The sequence below is a fragment of the Macaca nemestrina genome, chromosome 18 (assembly GCF_043159975.1).
Source record: "Macaca nemestrina isolate mMacNem1 chromosome 18, mMacNem.hap1, whole genome shotgun sequence".
Taxonomy (NCBI): Eukaryota; Metazoa; Chordata; class Mammalia; order Primates; family Cercopithecidae; genus Macaca; species Macaca nemestrina.
In genome coordinates, this window is record NC_092142.1 from 10,503,626 (window position 1) to 10,526,412 (window position 22,787).

The 22,787-nt window shown below is 42.9% G+C and overlaps 1 protein-coding gene and 1 pseudogene across 4 annotated transcripts in view; one reads left to right on the top strand and one right to left on the bottom strand.

Annotated features, from left to right (window-relative positions):
* Positions 1-22,787, bottom strand: part of LOC105467787 (glutamate ionotropic receptor NMDA type subunit 2A) — a 444,595-nt gene that overhangs the window by 350,607 nt on the left and 71,201 nt on the right. The gene's annotated exons all lie outside the window — the stretch shown is intronic.
* On the top strand, positions 20,796-22,325 carry LOC105467786 (inosine-5'-monophosphate dehydrogenase 1 pseudogene; annotated as a pseudogene).

The window sequence follows — 22,787 nt, forward strand, 5'->3', positions numbered from 1 at the left end:
TTAAGAATAAAAAGACAAGCCAGACTACGAGAAAACATTTGCAAATCATACATATGATAAACAACTATATCAAAAATATGTAAAGAACTCCTACAACTCAATAATAAAACAAACAGCTCAAAAATAAGATGAGCTAAAAAACTCAATAGTTATTTCATCAAAGATGAAATACACAGGCCAATAGGAAATGAAAAGGAGTTGAATATTAGTCATTACGGAAATGCACATTAAAACCACAATGAGATACCACTTCCATATACACACTAGAATGACTGTAATGAAAAATACAGACAATACCAAGTGCTGGCAAGGATTCACAAAAACTGAAACCCTTGTACATTGCTGAGGAGAATGTGATATTGTACAACCACTTGTGAAAACGGTTTGGCAATTTTTTAAAAACTGAAACGTACACTTATTATGTGGCCCAGCAATTCCACTTCTAGGTATCAACCCAAGAGAAATTAAAACACACATCCACACAGACTGGCACATATTCACAGGAGTATTATCCCTAACAGACAAAAAGTAGAAACAACCCAAATACCCATGAGCTAGTAAATAAACAAAGTGTTGGCTGGGCACAGTGGGCCACGTCCATAACTATGGAGGCCAAGGTAGGCGGATCACTTGAGCCAGGAGTTTGAGATCAAGTTGGGCAACATGGAAACCCCATCTCTACCAAATATGTATGTATAAAAATATAAATATACATGTAGAATATATTTATGTATAATATGTATATTATACATACATATACATATATTTATGTATATATGTATAAATATATAAATATACACACACACAAAATTAGCTGGGTGTGGTAGTGTGTACCTGTAGTCCCTCCCAGCTACTTGGGAGGCTGAGGTGGGAGGATTGCTTGAGCCTCGGAGGCAGAGGCTGCAGTGAGCTACAGCCTGGGGAACAGGCCCTGTCTCAAAAAAAAAATAATAAACAAAATATTATATATCCAGATAATAGAATGTTATTTGGCAATAGAAATGTAGAAAACACTGATACATGTGACAACGTGAATTAACCTCAAAGACATTATGCAAAGTGAAAGAAGCCATACTCAAGGGACTATATATTGTATGATTCCATTTACATTAAATTTCCAGAAAAGGAAAATCTATAGAGACAGAAAGTGGATCAGTGGTTGCTTGAGGCTGGGGTTAGAAGCAATGACTGACAGGCCTGAGATGTTTTTTTTAGGGCTGGCGAAAATGTTCTAAAATTTATTTGGGGTGATGGTTGCAAAATCTGTAACTTTACTTTAAAAATCACTGGATTACATATTTACAATGAGTGCATTTTATGATATGTAAATTATATCAATAAAGATATTAAAATAATTAATCCTCTAACAGCCCATGCAATAGTTTAATGATCTACATGCCTTGATATACCTCCAGTCTAGTCCTTTCAACAAAGGATAGAAGAGTTTGGTCAAATGAGGAGTCTTTGGGATTGGAATGGTTCTAGCCTCATTCTAAGTAATTCTACCCAAACAATATTCAGGAATAATTTTCTTTAAAGTGGCATAAACACCATAATTACATGCACATATTTTTAATCTTTTCTGTTCTAGAAAGGGAGACTCGTTACAGTCCAAGGAAAATCAGTATTTACACTGAATTATAAATTAACATTTCAGCAGACATGGAACGTTGTGTGAGCTCTTCCCACGTTAGCAGTCAGAATACAGGGGACAGCATCACCTTTGCCTCCAGGGGTCTCAGGGGACAGTGGAAAGAGATCACAGTGTCTTCAAGGGTCTGAATTTCTCTGTTCTCAAGAACAAAAGGAAAATTAAGCATTCTTTTTTCTCTCAATGATTTTGCCTTTTATAGTAACTCTTATAGACTGCTTACTATGTGCCATGCACTGCTCCAAACATATAAAATGTATTACCTAATTTAATGCTCATAACAACTCTCTGAGGTCAGTTCTATTTTATCTCTTTTAACAAATAAGTAAACTAGAGCAGATAGGTTAAGTGACTTGTCCAAGATCACACAGCAAGCTAGTATAATGGAGACGGGATTCAAACTAAACAGATAACTCAAGTCCCTTCTCTTAAGCCTTCCATCTCATGTCCTCAGAGGCATTAAATCTCAAGTTATAAATAAAAGATAAGGTAAAAGGCAGCATGAAAAGTCGCTTTTTTTTTTAAACAGGCTGGAGTGCAATGCCACGATCTCGGCTCACTGCAGCCTCTGCCTCCTGGGTTCAAGTGATTCTCCTGCCTCAGCCTCCCAAGTAGCTGGAATTACAGGTGCCCACCACCAAGCCTGGCTAATTTGTTGTATTTTTAGTAGAGATGGGGTTTCGCCATGTTGGCCAAGCTGGTCTCAAATTCCTGGCTCAAGTGATCCACCCGCCTCAGCCTCCCAAAGTACTGGGATTACAGGTGTGAGCCCCACACCCAGCCAACCTTTCTGAGACCCAGAGGGAAGAAGAGCAAGTGGGGCTCAGAGTTATAGTTGCTCAGCACTGCAGGCAGGGTCAGTATGTCATAATAGCAGATGGGGGTAGGTATTATTGCTCTTGCAGCCTGCAGGTCTCATAGGAAACTGTCCTTTAATATCTTGCCTCGCTCCAAAAGGAGCAGCCTCTGTCAGAAGATCCCAATGATCATAGGCACATCCCAGGTGTGTGTCCTGCTTCTCATCAGGCCTCTCCATCTTACTGGACCACTGGGTTCAGCCCCGACTTGTGGGAGGGCCACCATAGCTTCTAAAAACGTACAGTTAATATATGGCATCTCTCCTACATTTGTCGTGTAGCATTGGCACCTTCACTCAAGTGACAGTATTATAGTCAGGTGGCATCAATCAGCTTTAATCAGCCTTATATTTAAGAACCACAGTCTCTGGGTATTTTAGGGAATACCCTGGCCACAAAGTGGGGGGAAAAAAGCCTTTTGCAGTAGATTGCATGATTGCACAATTGGCCCAATACTTCATCCCTTACTGGAAACATGTCCCTGCCATATGATTCTGTGGGCTCAGCCACTCAAAAAGCAGGATACAGTTCCTCATTCCTTGACTTTGAGTTTGATCTTGTGACTTAGTTTGGCCAATTACATGAGGGAGACGTGCCACTGTGTCAGTTTTGGCTTTTGCCCAGGGTGTCTAAGACTGCAGAGAAGAGACTGTCTAGGAAACTCTGCCCCAGACATCACCAGAGAGCTCACGTAGTGTGGTTTCTTTCCTTGTGTCAATGAGAAATGAGACCCAAAGAGGAGAACTGATGTATCACCCAGTGAGTGAATACAGGAGCTACAGTGAAACCCCTGTCTCCTGTCCTCCTAGTCCGGGTTTCTAAACGGGAAGCATCAGAACCTGGCTGTCAGAAAAATCATATGAAGCCCCAAGGTTTCATGGAGCAGTTACTCTCTGCTCAGCACCAAGCCATGGGTATAGAGGAGATACCAATAAGGAAGATGACTGGGTCCCTGGTTATAATGTCCTAAATCTGTAATGGAGTGAATGGGTGATACCCCTGAATCAACAAGACACTTGCAAACAAAACGGTGAGGGCTCAGGAGGGTGCAATTTTTTAAAAGTGCTGAACTGAGGAAAAGTGAGAGTTACAGGCTCAGTTCCACCACTCGCGTGCTGTGTGACTTTGAGCTGGTCACTCCCCATCTCTTAATATCAGCTTCTTCATCTATAGAATGTGGGTATACATGAGGGGATTCTTTTAGAACTCTAGTTCTCAGTTCTGACTGCATATTATTCTCATCTGGAAAGCTTTTTTTTTTTTTTTTTTTTTTTTTTTTTGAGACAGAATCTCACTCTTGTTGCCCAGGCTGGAGTGCAATGGCACAATCTCGGCTCACTGCAACCTCCATCTCCTGGGTTCAAGTGATTCTCCTGCCTCAGCCTCCTGAGTAGCTGGGAGTACAGGCATCCACCACAACACCTGGCTGATTTTTGTAATTTTAGTAGAGACAGGGTTTCACCACATTGGCCAGGCTGGTCTCAAACTCCTTACCTCTGGTGATCTGCCCACCTTGGCCTCCCAAAGTGCTGGAATTACAGGCATGAACCACTGTGCCTGGCCCAGAAAGCATTTTTTAAAAGAGGAACCCAGACCCTTGGAGAAATGACTGATTGTTGATTCCAGGGTTAAAGCAGGCAAAGTATAAAATAAGACTAGAGCATCTTATTGTTTCAGAAAGTAAGGGAATGTGCACTTAAAAAAAAAAAAACTATATATTGACTATATTTGGCAATAGGGCTTTTAGGAGATAACTAAGGTTAAATGAGGTCATAAGAGTAGGACCCCAATTTGATAGGATTGGTGAACCTATAAGTAGAGGAAGAGAGAGATTTCTCTTTCTCTCCACCAGCATGCACTGAGAAAAGGCCATATGAGCACACAAAGAGAAGACAGTTATCTACAAACCAGTAAGAGAGCCCTTACCCAAACCCAACCACGCCAGCTCCCTGATCTTAGACTTCCGGCTTTTAGAACCACAAAAAAAAATAAATTTTTGTTGGTTAAGACACCCAGTCTATGATATTTTGTCATAGCAGGCGGAGATCACTAAGACAAGAACGTGTCAAAAGAATACAAGAGCCAGGTTGAAGTGCTGACCGACAAAATCTGAGAAAATTTAAGCATAAATATAAATAATGACAGTAATGGATGATTACCCACTGAAAAATTAAGAATCTTGAGCCCATGCTAATATAAAGCATAAAAGTAAAAATAAATGTTCTTCCTTATAGCAGAACACTAGTAAAGAGAAGGAATGATGGAGTTAGAAAACATCAATGGATGCTAAAGCTGGTGAGTAAAAACATGATAAGGAATAGGATATTTACACAGTCTCAATGTATCTCCCTACAAATATAGTAACTACAGTGAAACCCAGGTCTCCCATCTTCCTAGTCCAGTTTCTAAGCAGAAAGCATCAGAACTCCCTACAAGTTACTTGTTAACTACAAACAGGAAATAGCAACTTTACAGTAGAGACTGCAGATACTACCTTAACCATGTAGTCAAAATTAATATCACCGGTATCAAGATCAACTGACATCATCTCTTGATACAATGCACCAAGAAGAACACAATGTCACTTCAGTGATATTTCTACAAAAAAACAAAGTGTGAAAGAAATAGGGCAAAATGCAAACAACTGGTGAATCTGGATAAAGAGAATATAAGAGTTCTTTCTACTATTCTTTCAACTTTTCTGTAAGCTTGAAAATATATCTACTTATGACACAAGTTTACCTATGTAACATATCTGCACATGCACCCCTGAAATAAAAAGTTAAAAAAAAGAAAATATATCTAAATGCATATACAGTTTAAAAAACATATGAGCCCAAGCCCCACCCCAGACTAATAAAATCAGATTCACTGGGGGTTTAGGGCCCAGGCATTCATGTTTTTGTTTCTATGTTTGTTTTTTAGACTCCTTGGGTGATTATAATGTGCCTCCTAGGTTGACAGCCTCTACAGGGCTCAGAGGATAGTGACATTCTGACATTCTCTGGACCGGTGGGTAGCAAAGTAAATGGTTTAAAGCAGTTCCCAACCAGCAGCAGCACCTGAGCACCCAGAGACTTGTAACAAATGCAGATTCTTGGACCTCACCCAAACCTACTGAATCTGACACTTTGGTGGTGTACCAGCAATCTGTGCTTTAAACAGGCCTTTGGGGGTTTTGATATTCACTTAAGTGTGAGAACCGTGGTGTGTGTTGCTTCTCAACTAAGAGTGTTCTTCTTTTCCCTTTTAATTTTTTTAAATTGTGGTAAAACACACACACACACACAATGTACTATCTTGGCCAGTCAGCATAGACTTCCAGCCCCACATCACCTTTCCCAAATGTCTTCCAAGGGGCAAAGTCCAGACACAACAGTGAAAGTGTAGATTTTACTCCACTGTTCTAATTATCAGTTTTTTCTTGCTGGTGGTCTCATTTCCCTGCCCTCCTCCCTACCTGTGCCACGTACCCCATTCTCCTTGTACTTCCCCTACTGGTCGGTCCACCATACATAGTGCTGCTACAAACACTAATTCCTTGAAACTAATCTGTCCTCTCCATTGCTCTCAAGCCACATTCTCTGAGCCTGCCCAGGAGACAAAGAACCAATGCGAAATTAACAATTTACTGAAAAAGACCAGATCCCTTTTCCAGGTGTGAGGCTGTACCACGGTGTTAGCTGTGACAATTTTTAGGTGGTACAAGGAGACAGAATTAAATAACATCAAGTCACATGGTGCGAAAGTTGTTCCCTTTCAAGTCTGTTTCAAATCTTCTGAAAACATCAGGGAAAAAATCCCAAATACCCTATAACACTCGCTAATCTCCCTTTTTAACAGCGAGATCAGGCCTCAGGCTCTGAGCCTTAGGCAGCAGTCTCTGAGCTGTTTGGTCTTCGTTGTATGTATTTTTGCAACTTACTTTCTATTTGTGGGAAGTGATACTGGTTTTCCATTTCTGACTCTGATGCCAAGTTGCTTTTTTAAAATAAATGTGGTTAAATTAAAATGCAAGTGGTTTAAAGCACACACTAAACAAATAATCGTAGAGATGTCTGAAGTTGGAAAACTGAGAATGAAGACCTGGGCTTCTTCCCTGCGAAATCTTCACCCCACATATATCATTTTGGTGTCTTGGAAACTGCATCCTACCATGATCTAATCTATGAAGCAACAGGAAAGGAATGGAGTCTCTGGCGAGACTAGATCACCAGTTCCATTAGATGGGCTGCCTGAGCCCACTTTTGCTCTTCCTCCTTGTCCCTAAGCCTTCCTGAAACCCAGGGACTGGAAAGGGATCCTAACTAAATCTGCAGCTATTGGCATATCCTAGATCCTGGTGAGCCAGAGGTGGGCAGTGGTAGAGACAAGGATGGCTGATAAATGTGAGCAAATCCCTAAACTGCATCCAACTCTTCTGTACCTTCTTTCTTAACACCCTTCGTCTAACATGTAGGAGAATGAAAGTGGATCCTTGTCTCTCACCTTAAGCAAAAATCAACTCAAGATGGATCAAGGACTGAAATCTAAGACCTAAAACTGTAAAAATTCTAGAATATGGGAAAATCCCTTCTAGACATTGGCTTAGGCAAAGATTTCATGACCAAGAACCCAAAGCAAATGCAACAAAAACAAAGATAAATGGGCAGGACTTAATGAAGCTAAAGAGCTTCTGCACAGTCAAAAGAACAGTCAGCAGAGTAAACACACAACCCACAGAGTGTGAGAAAATCTTCACAACCATACATCCAATAAAGGACTAATATCTAGAATCTACAAGGAACGCAAACAAATTAGCAAGGGGAAAAAAACAATTGGAAAACAAATTAGCAAGCCCAAACAAAAGTGGGCTAAGGGCATGAACAGACAGTTCTCAAAAGAAGACATACAAATGGCCAACAAACATATGAACGAATGCTCAACATCACTAATGATCAGGGAAATGCAAATCAAAACCACAATGCAATACCACTTTATTCCTGCAAGAATGGCCATAATCAAAAAATTAAAAAAATAGATGTTGGCATGGATGTGGTGAAAAGAAACACTTTTACACTGCTGATGGGTGTAGTACAACCACTATGGAAAACAGTGTGGAGATTCCTTAAATAGCTAAAAGTAGAACTACCATTTAACCCAGCAATCTCACTACTGGGTATCTACCCAGAGGAAAAGAAGTCATTCTACCAAAAAGACATTTGCACACACATGTTTATAGCAGCACAATTCACAACTGCAAAAATATGGAACCAGCCCAAATGCCCATTAATTGATGAGTGGCTAAAGAAAATGTGTATATATACATACATACACATACATATATACATACATACATGATAGAATAAAACTCAGCCATAAAAATGAATGAATTAATGGCATCTGCAGCAACCTGAATGGAACTGAAGACTATTTTCCTAAGTGAAGTAACTCAGGAATGGAAACCCAAACATTTTATGTTCTCACTTATAAGTGGGAGCTAAGCTATGAGAATGCAAAGGCCTAAGAATGACACAATGGACATTGGAGACTCGGGGGAAAGGGTGGTGAGGAATAAAAGACTACAAATTGGATTCAATGTCTACTGCTAGGGTAATGGGTGCACCAAAATCTCAGAAATCACCACTAAAGAACTTACGCATGTAACCAAATACCAACTGTCCCCCCCACAACCAAAAACAAAAAACAAAAAACAAAAAAAAACCTATGGAAATTTTTAAAAAGGAAAAATAAATAAATAAAACTAGTATTGATTTCGGTTATTTCAGTTTGTGTTCTCCAAACAGTTGTTCAAAATAATTTAGAAAACGCTCCAAAAAACCACCCATCTTAGAGGAATTTAGATCAAAGCGATTTCTAACATTCCCCATACCTTGTGCATCTGACCTATGATTTTTTTCCTTGACCTTCAAGACTTACAAAGGACATCATTATGAGTAATTGCAAAACCATTATGAAAATCAACTCCCTATTTTGGATGACTCCCCACGTTCAGCATAAAAGATACTTACTCAAAAGCTTGGTGTTTTCATTCCAGAAGGAACTCCTTTTAATGCTGCAAGCAGCATTACAATTTTAAAAGAGAAAAAAAAAATTCTTAGTAATTAAATGCAAATCACTAGAGCTCAGAATTCAGGGCCCTGTCTCTGGAGTGCCTAGATTCAGCACTGGGAGAAATAAGTAACTGAGAAAAGGAAAGAGGATGCCATCCTGTCTCCCTCCCTTGCACCCCCCTCCTCAGCTAACCAGTGTTCCTCTGGCTCAAAGAAAATGTGGAAGTTGTTGGTTTTTCACAAGGATGATACTATCTGGAGCTGCTGTCCTCCAAGAGTAGGACGGGTCAGAAGAGATCTGCACCTGCTCTGCTAACGTAGTTTTGCCATCTCTAAGGGTTTGGTTTGCTGGCTTGTTTACTGGAGTCAGAAACAGAATAAAGGTAACTCACTTCAAAGGCTGGATTCAAATGCTACTTCCTAGAAGATACCTTCAGGACCCTCCCTCACTCCCAAATAGAAGGAACTCTTTTTCAACATGGTATTGAACTCAGAATGTTTGTTATTTCAAACACCAGTACTGAAACACCTACTCATTCCATGAAGTGCCCAAGGTTGCAAGAGGCACTGTACCGAGTGCTGGGGATACAACAGTGAAGATGGATAATTCTCCATTCTTATGGAGCTTCACTGAGGGAGTTCAGGGAGGCAGGAGTTAGTCAATCACAAAAGTAAATGCAACATCACAAATTGTAGCGAGTGCTATTTAAGTACATGAGAAGAATTACTAGTCAAGAAGTATCAGCAGAATGAACAGCAGGTGCAAAGGGCCCATGTCAGACAGGTGAAGAGGGACATGAGGGAAACTGCAAGAAGGCCAATATCACTTTTGCAAAGAGAAGGTAAGAAGTGGGGCTCCAGAGGTAGAAGAGGTCAGTCATGAAGTGCTTTGAAGGCCACAGAGAAAAATTTTATTCCTATCCCCATAGCAATGGGAAGCCATGAAACCGTTTTCAGCAGGGAAACAACATGATTGGGTTTGCATTTTGAAAGACCCCACTGGCTTCAGTAGAGAGGATGGAGTTTGAGCAAAAAGCAAAGATGCTTGTGGGAAGGAGAGTAATTCGAAGACCTTTGGTTGTCCTGGCAAGAGATGTTGAGTGTTGGATCACAGAGCTGGTGATGGAAATGGGGAAATGCACCTTCAACAACTGATGTTGGTCAAGTTACTTTTTTCTGCACCTCCATTTCCTCGTCAGTAAAATGGGAGTAATAAGCCCATTCACCTCCCAGTGAAATGAGATGGCATGTGGAAAGCACCTGGCACATCCTGATGATTCAATAAATGATAGCCATTATTACAGTGATGATCTTTGTAACTCCTGTAAGATGCTTTTCAGTTCACATCTTTTAAAATGGTTGTTTGTCCACACTGTTCGTTCCATCTGTGCAGCTTTATGTTATTTGAAGGCATAGTCCCTCCCTGCTGGATTCACTTTACAACAAATTAGTTCTCCCACCAGGATGATTAGCACCCAGTAAGTGTAAATAAATATTTGTGGAGAAAACTGACTTGAATGGCCCAGATGGTGGCAGTCAGCCAGGCTCCCTAACCACTTGAGTTAATCCATCACAGACGTGCTGGCCAATGCTTTGCAATGTGTGATTCTCCAGGTGTGACTTCCATGGAGGAGACACTTGGATCCGATCTGCCTTCAAAAAAGAATGTGTCGTTCAGCCACTGGGTACAGGTTACTGACATCCTCTGGCTTCAGAGCCCTCAGGATTCACTTTTATTTTGAGCTGAAGTCACATTCTGCCAGAGCAGTCCACAGCCAGTGACAGGGAGTGATGGGGACGTGGGGCCTGGAAACTTCTGCCCAACATGGGGCTCCTTTCATGGGCGACCTCTGCTCCAAAGCTTTCTGGTTAGGTTGGCAGACTGTCCAGTCTGCACGGTGGTCTGAGGCTCTCCGATGCACAATTCTACTTCCTGCCTTCCCTATTTTATTTTTCCCAGGTGCTTATGCCCCCTCAATAAACTTCTTGTGCCCCTAACTCCATCTCAGCATCTGTTTCCTGGAGGATCCAACTGGCTCACCTTAGAGAGAAAAGAAACTAAACACCACAACATGAAGAAGCATACACAAGAACCAGGTAAGTTAAGTAACTCAGAGCTATCTCTTGTCCCAAAGGATTAAAACCTCTGAGCACTGTAAGAGAACAGTCTAATTAAGTTGGCTCAAACTGTCAGGAAGCTTTCTGAGCAACAGCAGATGTTGGGCCTTCAAGAAAGATTGCTCCCCGTTTTTGGCCAGAATCCCAGGGGTCATTTAGGGCGGTAATGTTGCCAGTTCTTCTCCCCTCTGGCCAACCCTCTCAATCCATTATTTGGGATACCAATTATAAACCTGGGACAAGAGCCTAATCTCCCTGCAAGGAAGACTAGGGCTGTCAGTCTACTTTACCATCCCTGCCTTGGAAATTGTTATAGATCTCAGGCTAAAAGTAGAGGGAGACAAGAGAAAAAGCATCCCTCACACAACCTTCAGGTCTTCCATTGGAGAGACAGCCCCACTCTATGGGGGAACGGTTATTGCTATAATTTGAAGGATATTTTGGCAGGTTTGGGAAAATCTATTCAAAGTTTAGTTTAGTCTCAATTTCTAGAACATCAAACCACTTTTGTGGAGGCAAGGGTGACAGGAAAAGCTGACAACATGGTGGAAATCCTAAAGATGACAGTAATGGCAGTTAGTATTTATGGAGCAATGAGTATGTTTGTAGATTGTGAGGGGTATATTTTACAGAATCAGCTCACCTAATCATCACAGGAACTCCTAGACATTGGTGATATTTTCACCAATTATTTCAATGAGGACACAAAGGTTCTGATATGGTTTGGATGTTTGTTCCCTCCAAATCTCATGTTGGAATGGGACCTGTGTTGCAGGTGGGGCCTGGTGGGAGGTGATTAGATCATGGGGGCAGTGTCCTCATGAATGGCCTAGCACCATCCCCTTGGTAATGAGTGAGCTCTCGCTCTTAGTTCACATGAGATTTGGTTGTCTAAAAGAGTGTGGCACTGATCCCCTTCTCTCTTGCTCTGTCTCTCGCCATGTGATATGCTGCCCTCCTTCGCCTTCCACCATGATTGGAAGCCTCCTGAGGCCTCACCAGAAGCCAAGCTGAAGCCAACACCATGCTTCCTGTATAGCCTGCAGAACCATGAGCCAATTAAATCTCTCTTCTTTACAAATTACCTACCTTTGGGTATTTTTTTTTCCCCCTTCTTCTTCTTGAGACAGAGTCTCACCCCATTGCCCAGGCTGGAGTGCAGTAGTATGATCTCTGCTCACTGCAACCTCAACCTCCTGGGTTCAAGCAATTCTTGCACCTCAGCCCCCCAAGTAGCTGGGATTACAGGCATGTGCCACCATGACAGGCTGCCCTGGGTGTTTCTTTATAGCAACACAAGAATGGACTAACATGGGCTCAGAGAGGTTAAGCAACTTGTCTAAGACCACAGAGCTAGCAAGAGGTAGAGCTAGGATTCAAACTTGGGTCTCTCCAGAATCTTGAGAATCAAAGACTACATTTATCCTCCCTTCCTCCGCTGTTCTAGATCACTCTTGCACTGGGGCACTCTTAATCTGAGAGATGTACCCCACTCACAGATACGGAGTGGATGCCTCAGTTGCTGCGTCATTTAACAAGCATCTATTGTCTACTCTGTGCCATCCCCTATGGTAGGCACTGGGAAGAAAAGAATGAATGATCCTTGACATCAAGAAGCTCAAAGATCAGCTGGGAACATGCTAATATAGCAATTTATTTTATTTTCTCTAATAGGAGACACACTCTCAACTACGTGGAGTAGATACTATCAGCAGCAACAGTAACTTCTTTTTTAAACAAAGAAAGTGAAGATGGGAAAATGTAAACTTGTCCAAAGACATACATCTAGTCGTGAGAAAGCTGACACCCAAACCAGATAAGCCGATACATCACAGCCTCTGAATCACCATCACTGAAACAAACAATACACTTGGGGATGGGGGAAGGGCTCTCCTCGCACAAGTTGGGAAGCAATTTGCAGACATTTTGCAGAGCAAACTATAACTTTTTTTTAAGGACAAAGAAAGTGAAGATGGGAAAATGTAAACTTGTCCAAAGACAGACATCTTAAATGAGACCAGAATAGATACAAGAAGAATCACAGCCACATATAACTCTAACCATCAAGGGTACTACTAATCTCCAAAATATTTCATCTTCTTGATGTTTTATGGCCATGGCTCTTGAATGTTTTGAGGGTACAGGGAGATACGGGTTTAGGCAGCTGAAGCAATACCCATCTATAGATGAGAATATCGCCAGAAGTCCTAATAACCTCACAGAATCTACAAAACAAGAGAGTCCATATGTAAGCCAGAATCCCTGCCCCCAACATGTTTACTCTGCTGACTACCTCTAATGACAGAACTCTAGACTTAATTTGCCAGCTCACAGCTCTTCTACATACTTTTTGGAGGCAGATTCTGTCTCTACGGGCTCTGCTTCTTCCCTTAGATTCTAGAGCACCATGGAATGTATCTGCTCTGTGTTCAAGATGGAAGCCCTTCAAATAAGTATAACAATCTACTCACCCCTCTTACTTCCCCATTTCTCTCCACTCTCAGAAATGCAAACATTTATCCTTTCGTTGACATTATTCGCGAACCACTTCCAGCAGCCTGTACCTCCCTTAGTCATGTTCCGTTTAACGAGCCCAGTTTATCAATGTCCTTCTTAAAATACAGAACCTACATATGAGCATAGCCAAAGATACAATATTTGTGAAGGGACTGTGAAAACGAGAGTAGGCAGATGCAAAGGGTTATTATTTTTTCTCTAGGACTAAATAGAAATATAAATGCTATTTCTCTTCACACAAACCAGTTTGAAGAAACTGTTCGATGTATTCATTCTGTCGTCTGTTCATCTGTTATTGAACCTGTCCAGGTAAAAGATTAGATGGACTTGGGCCAGTAAAGAAAAGAGAAAAGTGGATGGATATGAATACTATGTAGCAGGTGTAGTCACAGGGTGAGGGGTGTGAGGAAAATGGCGGTAGCAAGAAGTTTAGCCTGGGCGTCTGGGAGGATGGTGGTACCATGCCCTGGAGGAGGGCCACTTTGAGGAAGGAGTATTGTAAGAGTCCAACAAATACTACTAGAATAAATGACTTAATAATCAATATGTCCCAGCACTTTGGGAGGCCGAGACGGGCGGATCACGAGGTCAGGAGATCGAGACCATCCTGGCTAACACGGTGAAACCCTGTCTCTACTAAAAAATACAAAAAACTAGCCGGGCGAGGTGGCGGGTGCCTATAGTCCCAGCTACTCAGGAGGCTGAGGCAGGAGAATGGCGTAAACCCAGGAGGTGGAGCTTGCAGGGAGCTGAGATCCGGCCACTGCACTCCAGCCTGGGCGACAGAGTGAGACTCTGTCTCAAAAAAAAAATAGTCAATATGTAAGTTACATTCATTCCCCTCTGCCTCTGGCTTTCCATCTGATTAGATTAAAAGCACTCTTGCATGTGGGAAGCTTGCATGAGCACAATTTTACCTGGCTATGGGAAGGAATGGTGTTCTCCACGTGCATTTTTATTTTTTCCAATTATTGGATTCTCCAGAGTGCCCACATGACAATGCCAAGTTTCTGTACTGAGTCCTGATTCCCTAGAGAAAAAGTGCAAAGCATACCTAAAAGTAAATAAATATCCAGCCTTAAAAATCACTAAAACAATCCCTTGGCTCCCATCAACATTGTAGACCCCACTGTGTGCAGGGGCTGCAGTCGATGGCAGGGGTATGAGGAGAAACAGGTCAGGTTTCTACGTCCCTTGTGAGTGCAGAGTCTAGGAGGAAGATTGACAGGAAAACCAAAATAAAATACCTGAAACTCCACAATATGATAAATGATATGACAACAGGGGAGGTGCTAAACGTTTTAAGAGCACAGCAGAGGCATAAAATGAAAGAAGCCTGAAGCAAACTTTTAATTAGTTACACAAAAAAGTCTTTAGTCTTCTTTGCCAAGATTAAACCAGTGCTGCTCTGGGTCTGGAGCCGAGTTGGTAGCCGTGGTCTAGAAGAATTCAGAGTTCATCCCGAGTCTTCTCTAGAGATGGAAGCCTGGAGAAGCCAGAAGGCCCTGAATCCCTAACAAAAAGCCTAAGGATCCTCACCCAGCAATGCTGACCACGACCATTGAAACATGAAGCCAGTCCCCCAGAGAGGAAAATCCTTGTCCTTTAATGAAGCTGACAAAAACCTCCAAAGTTAACAGTTTGTACTTTGTCTTTCTGCAGACACAGAAAAATGAGCTGTGAAATAGAACAGTCACATCAGGGCCAAGAGAGCTGTGGACTTTTGAGGTGTTGCCTGCGTCTCCTGGGCGGTAGAATCAGCTGGCCCAATGTTTAACAGAGATACTAACTTTCAAATATAAGAAAACCATGTAAAATAAAAAAATCAGTGGGGGAGGGGGTGTTTAAATGCATTTGAGACCAGCCATATGGCAGGCCATTTGGCAGCCCTTATAAGCCTTAGTTTTAATAACATAAGAATTCCCTATGAAATTCCAAATAAGGCTGGGCATGGTGGCTCATACTTGTAATTCCAGCACTTTAGAAGGCTGAGTTGAGGTGGGCAGATCTCCTGAGGTTAGGAGTTTGCGATCAGCCTGGCCAACATGGTGAAACCCCATCTCTGATAAAAACAGAAAAATTAGCTGGGCTTGGTGGTGCACACGTGTAATCCCAGCTACTCAGGAGGCTGAGGCAGGAGACTGGCTTGAACCCAGGAGGTGGAGGTTGCAGAGAGCTAAGATCGTGCCGCTGCACTCCAGCCTGGGTGACAAAGCAAGACTCTATCTCCAAAAATAATAATTCTAAATAAAGCAAAGTAAAATGTATGCATATATATATATGCAAAGGTATGTATGTATATGCACATATGCATATGCACATACATGCATACATGTGTATAGATATATGTACAGTATAGCCAGACATGTTAAAAGAAGTTTTTTGCACAGCCACCTTTCATGCATGGAACTGTGTGTGAAAAAAGACTTACTCCCAAGCACTGTGAGAAACTTGGATAAAATGGGGCATGCATACTCACCCATCTGAAATATCCACTATGATGACCATTCTTAGAAAAGAAATTCGTGAAAGAGGTGTTGTTTGTTTGCTTGGGGAATTTTTTTTTTTTTTTACTTTCTTTTTAATCCTGTTCAAATTCTTTTTTAAATTAAACATGAGAAAAAGTGGCCTGGCACAGTGGCCCACATCTGTAATCCTAGCACTTTGGGAGACTGAGGAGGGAGGGCTGCTTCAGACCAGGAATTTGAGACCAACCTGGACAATATAGCGAGACACTGTCTCTATTTAAAATTTTTTTAATTAAAAAAATTTAAAATAAATAAATAAAAATAAGAAAAAGCTCCCAAATCCCACCACCCTAGTACAACCAAGCTGGCCACAGCATTACACTTGAGGTTGTTCACAGCATCCTCCTCTGGGGATGATTCTAAGTCCCTTGAAGAGAGGGAGCATGACTAGTTTGTCTTTTTTTTTTTAAGACGGAGTCTCGCTCTGTCGCCCAGGCTGGAGTGCAGTGGCCGGATCTCAGCTCACTGCAAGCTCCGCCTCCCGGGTTTATGCCATTCTCCTGCCTCAGTCTCCCAAGTAGCTGGGACTACAGGTGCCCGCCACCTCGCCTGGCTAGTTTTTTGTATTTTTTAGTAGAGACGGGGTTTCACCGGGTTAGCCAGGATGGTCTCGATCTCCTGACCTCATGATCCGCCCGTCTCAGCCTCCCAAAGTGCTGGGATTACAGGCCTGAGCCACCGCGCCAGGCCACTAGTTTGTCTCTGAATCCCTAGTAGCTGGAAGTGGTCTGACCCCCAGAAGGTGCTCCGATGACGTCCGTTGAATGGATAGATGAGAATGCACATGACAAAATGTGATTTTTTTTCTAACGAAGTAAAATGGCATTCCATGGACTTTAGGGAAGTCAGCTCCTTCACTTCTAGAAAAGGAGAATAAGGCAGGAATTCAAAATATTCTTATGAACAGAAAGGCAACAGGTAGCAGGACATGGGGGGATTCATGAAGGGAGAAAAGGAAGGTAGGAAAGCTAGGTTGTGCAATGAGCAGCAAGCCTGGGTGTTATTTCAGCCTCCCGAGAACATGCCAGAGTACATATTGTCATTATCTCCATTTGCAGAGGCAGAAACTAAGACAAATGAATCAGACAGAAGACATGATGTTCATCTCATAAATGGACATGTGGAGATTTGAACCCAGCTTAGCTGGCTTTGAATTCAGAAATCTTTACCCCTAAGGGATACCATGAAGTGAGACAAAGAATGGAATGGAGGGCTAGGGATGATGACTGGATTTCCTATTGATTGAAGGAATGTAGAACAAAGCACATGTACTTCAGTCCTAATCATACACAGGGAAGTTCTTTCTGTATTTGCAAGAGCTAAGCAGAAGATCTCAGCACTAGACCCAGCCCGTTTCCATGCTCCGTTTCAGCACTAGAAAACAAGATATATTTGTGTAGGAAGGTGGATGAGAAAAGCAGGGTGGATTTGTCTCCACCAAAGGAAACCACAAGGTATAAACAACAGCAGCAATCCGCAGAGGACAATGTACACACAACCTCTTTCCTCCAACTCTGGTATTGAGACTGCCCTGAGCTGACTTTAAATCCACCCCAGGTAGTTGCATGAGGAGTACTTACAGGATCCTGCTGGCTCTGTTGCTACTCTCTATCATGGAGTCCCGCAGCCTTTGAATAAACACCTGTGCTCTTGCCAGGCCAAGTTAGCAAATAGCACAGTGTCATGTCTGGAATTTGCAAACCAGGGTTGAAGGAAGGTAGACCCACTTCTGTGAAGGAAACTGATATTCTGCTGGGGTTTGCAAGATCCCTAAAGGTCCTGTCCTCACCCTGGGAATCCCAGCAGTTTAGAAGATTCCTAAAAGGAAAAGGAGCAGCTCACCTGAGACAAGCAAGGCCCAGATTGTTGAAGCCATCGTTGCCCTGCTGAACTTCAGGACACTCAACTCATGGTTGCAGATTTAATAAGCAACAAAAAGAAGAATCCATTTCACAGGCATTTTTCAGTGCCTGTCTGACCACACTGATCAAGGTAGTGGGGGTACAGAGGTGCACAAAACATGTAAAGTGTCTGCTACAGTGATGCTTACCCTCTGGTGGGGAGAGCTGAAGTTCTGGGAAAAGAGAGTTTGAGGGAATGCCTCATATGCAACAGGCCAACCCTGGGCTAGATCCTACTCATGTCTGTCTTATCCAGTTCCTCCCAGTAATCCCATGATTAGGTACTGCTTGCATCAGATCATTTTAAAGAAGAGAAAATTGGGTGTATTAGTCCCTTTTCATGCTGCTGATAAAGATACAACTGAAACTGGGAAGACAAAGGTTTAATGGACTTACAGTTCCACATGGCTGGGAAGGCCTCACAATCAGGTAGAAAGCAAAGGAGCAAGTCACATCTTACATGGATGGCAGCAGGCAAAGAGGGAGAGCTTGCGCAGGGGAATTCCTCTTTTTGAAACCATTGGATCTCATGAGACTTACTCACTATTGTGAGAACAGCATAAGAAAGACCCACCCCCATGATTCAATTACCTCCCACTGGATCCCTCCCACAACATGGGGGAGTTGTGGGAATTACAATTCAAGATGAGATTTGAGTGGGGACACAGCCGAACCATATCACTGGGTCTCAGAGAAGTAATTGCCGCAAGAATCACACAGCTGACAGGTAACAGAGCCAGAACTAAAACCCTAGGCCTCCTGATCACAGCTGCCATGTTGCACAGCCTTCATCTTAGAAGGGATCAGAATTTGTGTTCATAGTCACACATGTTCAGGGTCACATTTAGTGTATGGTGTAGCCAGGATTCAAGCTGAGATGAGCCAACTCTAGACCCTAGTCTCCTAACCACTATAGATACTGCTCTGCTAGCATATTTGAAAACCACCATATATGTTCTTGGAAATGCACCAGGCACATTACCATGTTGGGCAGACTTATTACTATTCTCCAATATCTGCAAGTAACATAGAAGCAAAAAAGCACATAACACATAACAAAAATAATTACACATAGACCTGAGGTAGAAAACAATCAGAGAAGAAGGCAAGAGAAAGGGGAAGCCACCTGAAGTAGAACTGTCGGGAGACATCCTTTTGGAGGAGACATTCAGGCTGAGAAGTTAATTAAGAAATAACAGAAAACTAATGAAACCCAAAGCTGATTCTCTTTTAAAAAAAAAAAAATTAAAATGATAAATCTAGGTAGACTGATCAAGAAGAAAAAGAGACTATCAGAAATAAAGTCTGGTGCACTACTACAGACCTTCCAGATATTAAAAGGATTAAAAAACCCTTATGCCTATAAATTTGACAACCTAGATGAAATGGACAAATTCCTGGAAAGATACAAATTATCAAAGCTTTTTCAAAAAAAAAAAAAAAATAGAAACCTTCAACAACCCTGTATCAATTAAAGAAAATGAACCCATAGTTTAAAATCCTCCCACAAAGTAAACTTCAGGCCCAGATGTCTTCTCTGCTGCACTCTATCAAACATTTAAGGAAAAAAAGAAAGAGTCCTACACAAATTATTTCAGAAACTAGTGTTCAGGAGGGAATACTTCCCAACTCATGTTAGGATGATAGTATTACCCTGATTCCAAAACCAGAGCAAGCCATCATAAGAAAACTCTAGACCAACTTTCCTCGCAAGCATACATGCAAAAGTGCCCCACAAAATATGAGCAGATCAAATAGAAAAATATATCAAAAGGCAATGCATTATAACCAAGTGAGTTCACACCAGGAAGGTAGGCTGAAATCCAAAGAACAAGAAATAAACAGACTACAAAAAAAAAAAGGAGGAATGAGTAAGACCTACTATTTAATAGCACAACAGAGTGACTATAGTCAATGAATTAAGTGTACATTTTTAAATAACAAAAAATATATAATTGGATTGTTTGTAACACAAAGGATAAACGCTCAAGGGGATGGAGACTTCATTCTCCATGATGTCATTATTTCACATTACATGCCTGTATTAAAATATCTCATGTACCCCATAAATATATACACCTACTACGTACCCACAAAAAGTAAAAATAATTTTTTAAATAAAAAGAATTTTAAATAAAAACTGAAATAACCTGTCAAGTGAAGAACAAGAAGAAAGTTTTAGGCAAAGGGAGTGGCATACTCAGAGGTTACAGGGTAAAAAAGAGCTTGGCAAATTTGAAAAGTTGAATAGAGATCATCTGGAATAGCATTTAATGAGTTAGGGGAACGTAGTAATGGATGAGATTGGAGAGTAGACAAGGCTAGATCACACAGGACCTCATAGTTTGGATTGGTAAATAGTTTGGATTTTTTAATAAATTCTAATGGATGCTATTACATGGTTTTTATCTGGGGAATGTCATGGGACTGTTTGTTTTAATCAAGATTTATTAATAGAATATGGAGAAGCAAGGGCAAAGTGGAAGAGAAATATCAGTGAGCAAGCTATTGCAGTGATCCAGGGGAGTCATGGCACCAGCCAGGACTGGGGGGGTGCATGGGAAAGGGAGAAAGGTGGGTGAGTCAAGGGATATTTCGAAGATACAAGCAACAAGATTTGCTGACAGACTACAAGTTTGAGATAAGGAGAAATTGTATAGCAGGATCTGGATAAGTGATCATAAATCCTACTCCCTTTTCCTCCTGGGAATATTTAGTCCATAAAAAACCTCCCAGGCTCCACTCCTTTCACAGCTCAATGCAGATGAACTCAGTGTTACTTATATTAGTAAATATATAACATAAATAGCTCATATATTATAAATAAATAATAATTATATATTATATTATAAATTTTTTTATATTAGTAAATATATATTTACTAATATATATTTATATTAGTAAAAGTATTGTTTTTTATTTATATTTATTTGTATTAATATTATTTATATTAGTAATTTATATTTATATTAGTGTTATTTATATTAGTAACAGTTTCCATGAAAGTGACCAAGGCACCCAACACTAAGCACCATTATGATTTGACCTTACATGGGCATTAAAAATATGCTTACAGTCCCCTGGCCCGCAGCGTCAGCAGCAGCAGTGAAGGCGGCAGCCGCAGGCGGCCGCGCGGGGGTTTATGTCAAGTCGCAGGGTCTTGCAGCAGCATGGCGGACTACCTGACCAGCTGTGGCACCAGCTACGTGCCCGAGGACTGGCTCACCACGCAGCAGTTCTTCGTCAGTGCCTACGGCCTCACCCACAACGACTTCCTGATTCTCCCAGGGTTCATAGACTTCAGAGCTGATAAGGTGGACCTGACCTCAGCCCTGACCCAGAAGATTACGCTGAAGACACCGCTGATCTCCCCCCATGGACACTGAGACAGAGGCCAACATGGCCATAGCGATGGCTCTGATGGGAGGTACTGGTTTCATTCACCACAGCTGTACCCCAGGGTTCCAGGCCAACGAGGTACGTAAGGTCAAGAAGTTTGAACAGGGCTTCATCACGGACCCCGTGGTGCTGAGCCCCTCGCACACTGTGGGTGATGAGCTGGAGGCCAAGATCCAGCATGGCTTCTCTGGCATTCCCATCACTGAGACAGGCACCATGGGCAGCAAGCTGGTGGGCATCGTCACCTCCCAAGACATCGACTTTCTTGCTGAGAAGGACCACACCACCCTCCTCAGTGAGGTGATGAAGCCAAGGATCAAGCCGATGGTGGTTCCAGCAGGTGTGACATTGAAAGAGGCAAATGAGATCCTTCAGGGTAGCAAGAAAGGGAAGCTGCCTATAGTCAATGATCGCCATGAGCTAGTGGCCATCATCGCCCACACCAATCTGAAGAACCGAGACTACCCTCTGATCTCCAAGGATTCCCCAAGCACCTGCTGCACTGGGCAGCTGTGAGCACCCATGAGGATGACAAATACCGCCTGGACCTGCTCACCTGGGTAGGCGTCAATGTCATAGTCTTGGACTCCTCCCAAGGGAACTGGGTCTATCAAATCACCATGGTGCATTACATCAAACAGAAGTACCCCCACCTCCAGGTGATTGGGAGGAATGTGGTGACAGCAGCCCAGGCCAAGAATCTGATTGATGCTGGTGTGGACGGACTGCACATGGGCATGGGCTGCAGCTCCATCTGCATCACCCAGGAAGTGATGGCCTGAGGTCGGCCCCAGGGCACTGCTGCGTATAAGGTGGCCAAGTATGCCCAGCACTTTGGTGTGTCCATCATAGTGGCGTCCAGACCATGGGGCACGTGGTCAAGGCCCTGGCCCTTGGAGCCTCCACAGTGATGATGGGCTCCCTGATGGCTGCCATCATGGAGGCCCCTAGCAAGTACTTCTCAGATGGGGTACAGCTCAAGAAGTACAGGGGCATGAGCTTGCTGGATGCCATGGAGAAGAGCAGCAGCAGCCAGAAACGATACTTCACCAAGGAAGATAAGGTAAAGATCGTGCAGGGTGTCATGGGCTCCATCCAGGACAAAGGGTCCATTCAGAAGTTCGTGCCCTACCTCATAGCAGCCTTCCAGCACAGCTGCCAGGATATCGGGGCCCGCAGCCTGTCTGTCCTTCGGTCCATGATGTACTTAGGAGAGCTCCAGTTTCAGAAGCCGACCACGTCAGCCCAGATGGAGGTGTGGCGTCCTCGGCCTGCACTCTTACCAGAAGCAGCTGTACTGAGGACAGCGGTGGAGGCTGAGGTGGTGGAGGGGGCCCACCCCAGTGTCCACCTTCAGGCACAGGCTCTCTGCATAACTGAGTGGTCCACAGATTTGCACTATGGGTTCCTCAGCTCCTTTCTAAGGAGAGAAGAGAGGTCCTGAGGGCTCTGCAGCCCCTCGCTGGGCATCCCCTGCAGAGTCAGGACTCCTCCCTGGGCCAGGCTGCCTGGAAGCACCCCCCAGCCCAGCCAGCTGGGCTATCAGGCCCTGCACCTGCCTCAGGTCTTTCTTGCTGCAGCATGCTCCAGCATGACCCCCACCCTAGGGACAGGCGGCCCCTACTGGCTTCTCCTGCAGGGCACCTCCCTGCCCCCAATCCCCCAGGAAATGAGACCTCCCTGCCTCTGGCCCTTCCCAGACAGCTGCCCCCTCAGCCATGTGCTACTTCTGAGCTCCTGACCTAGGCCAAGGGGAGGTCTCT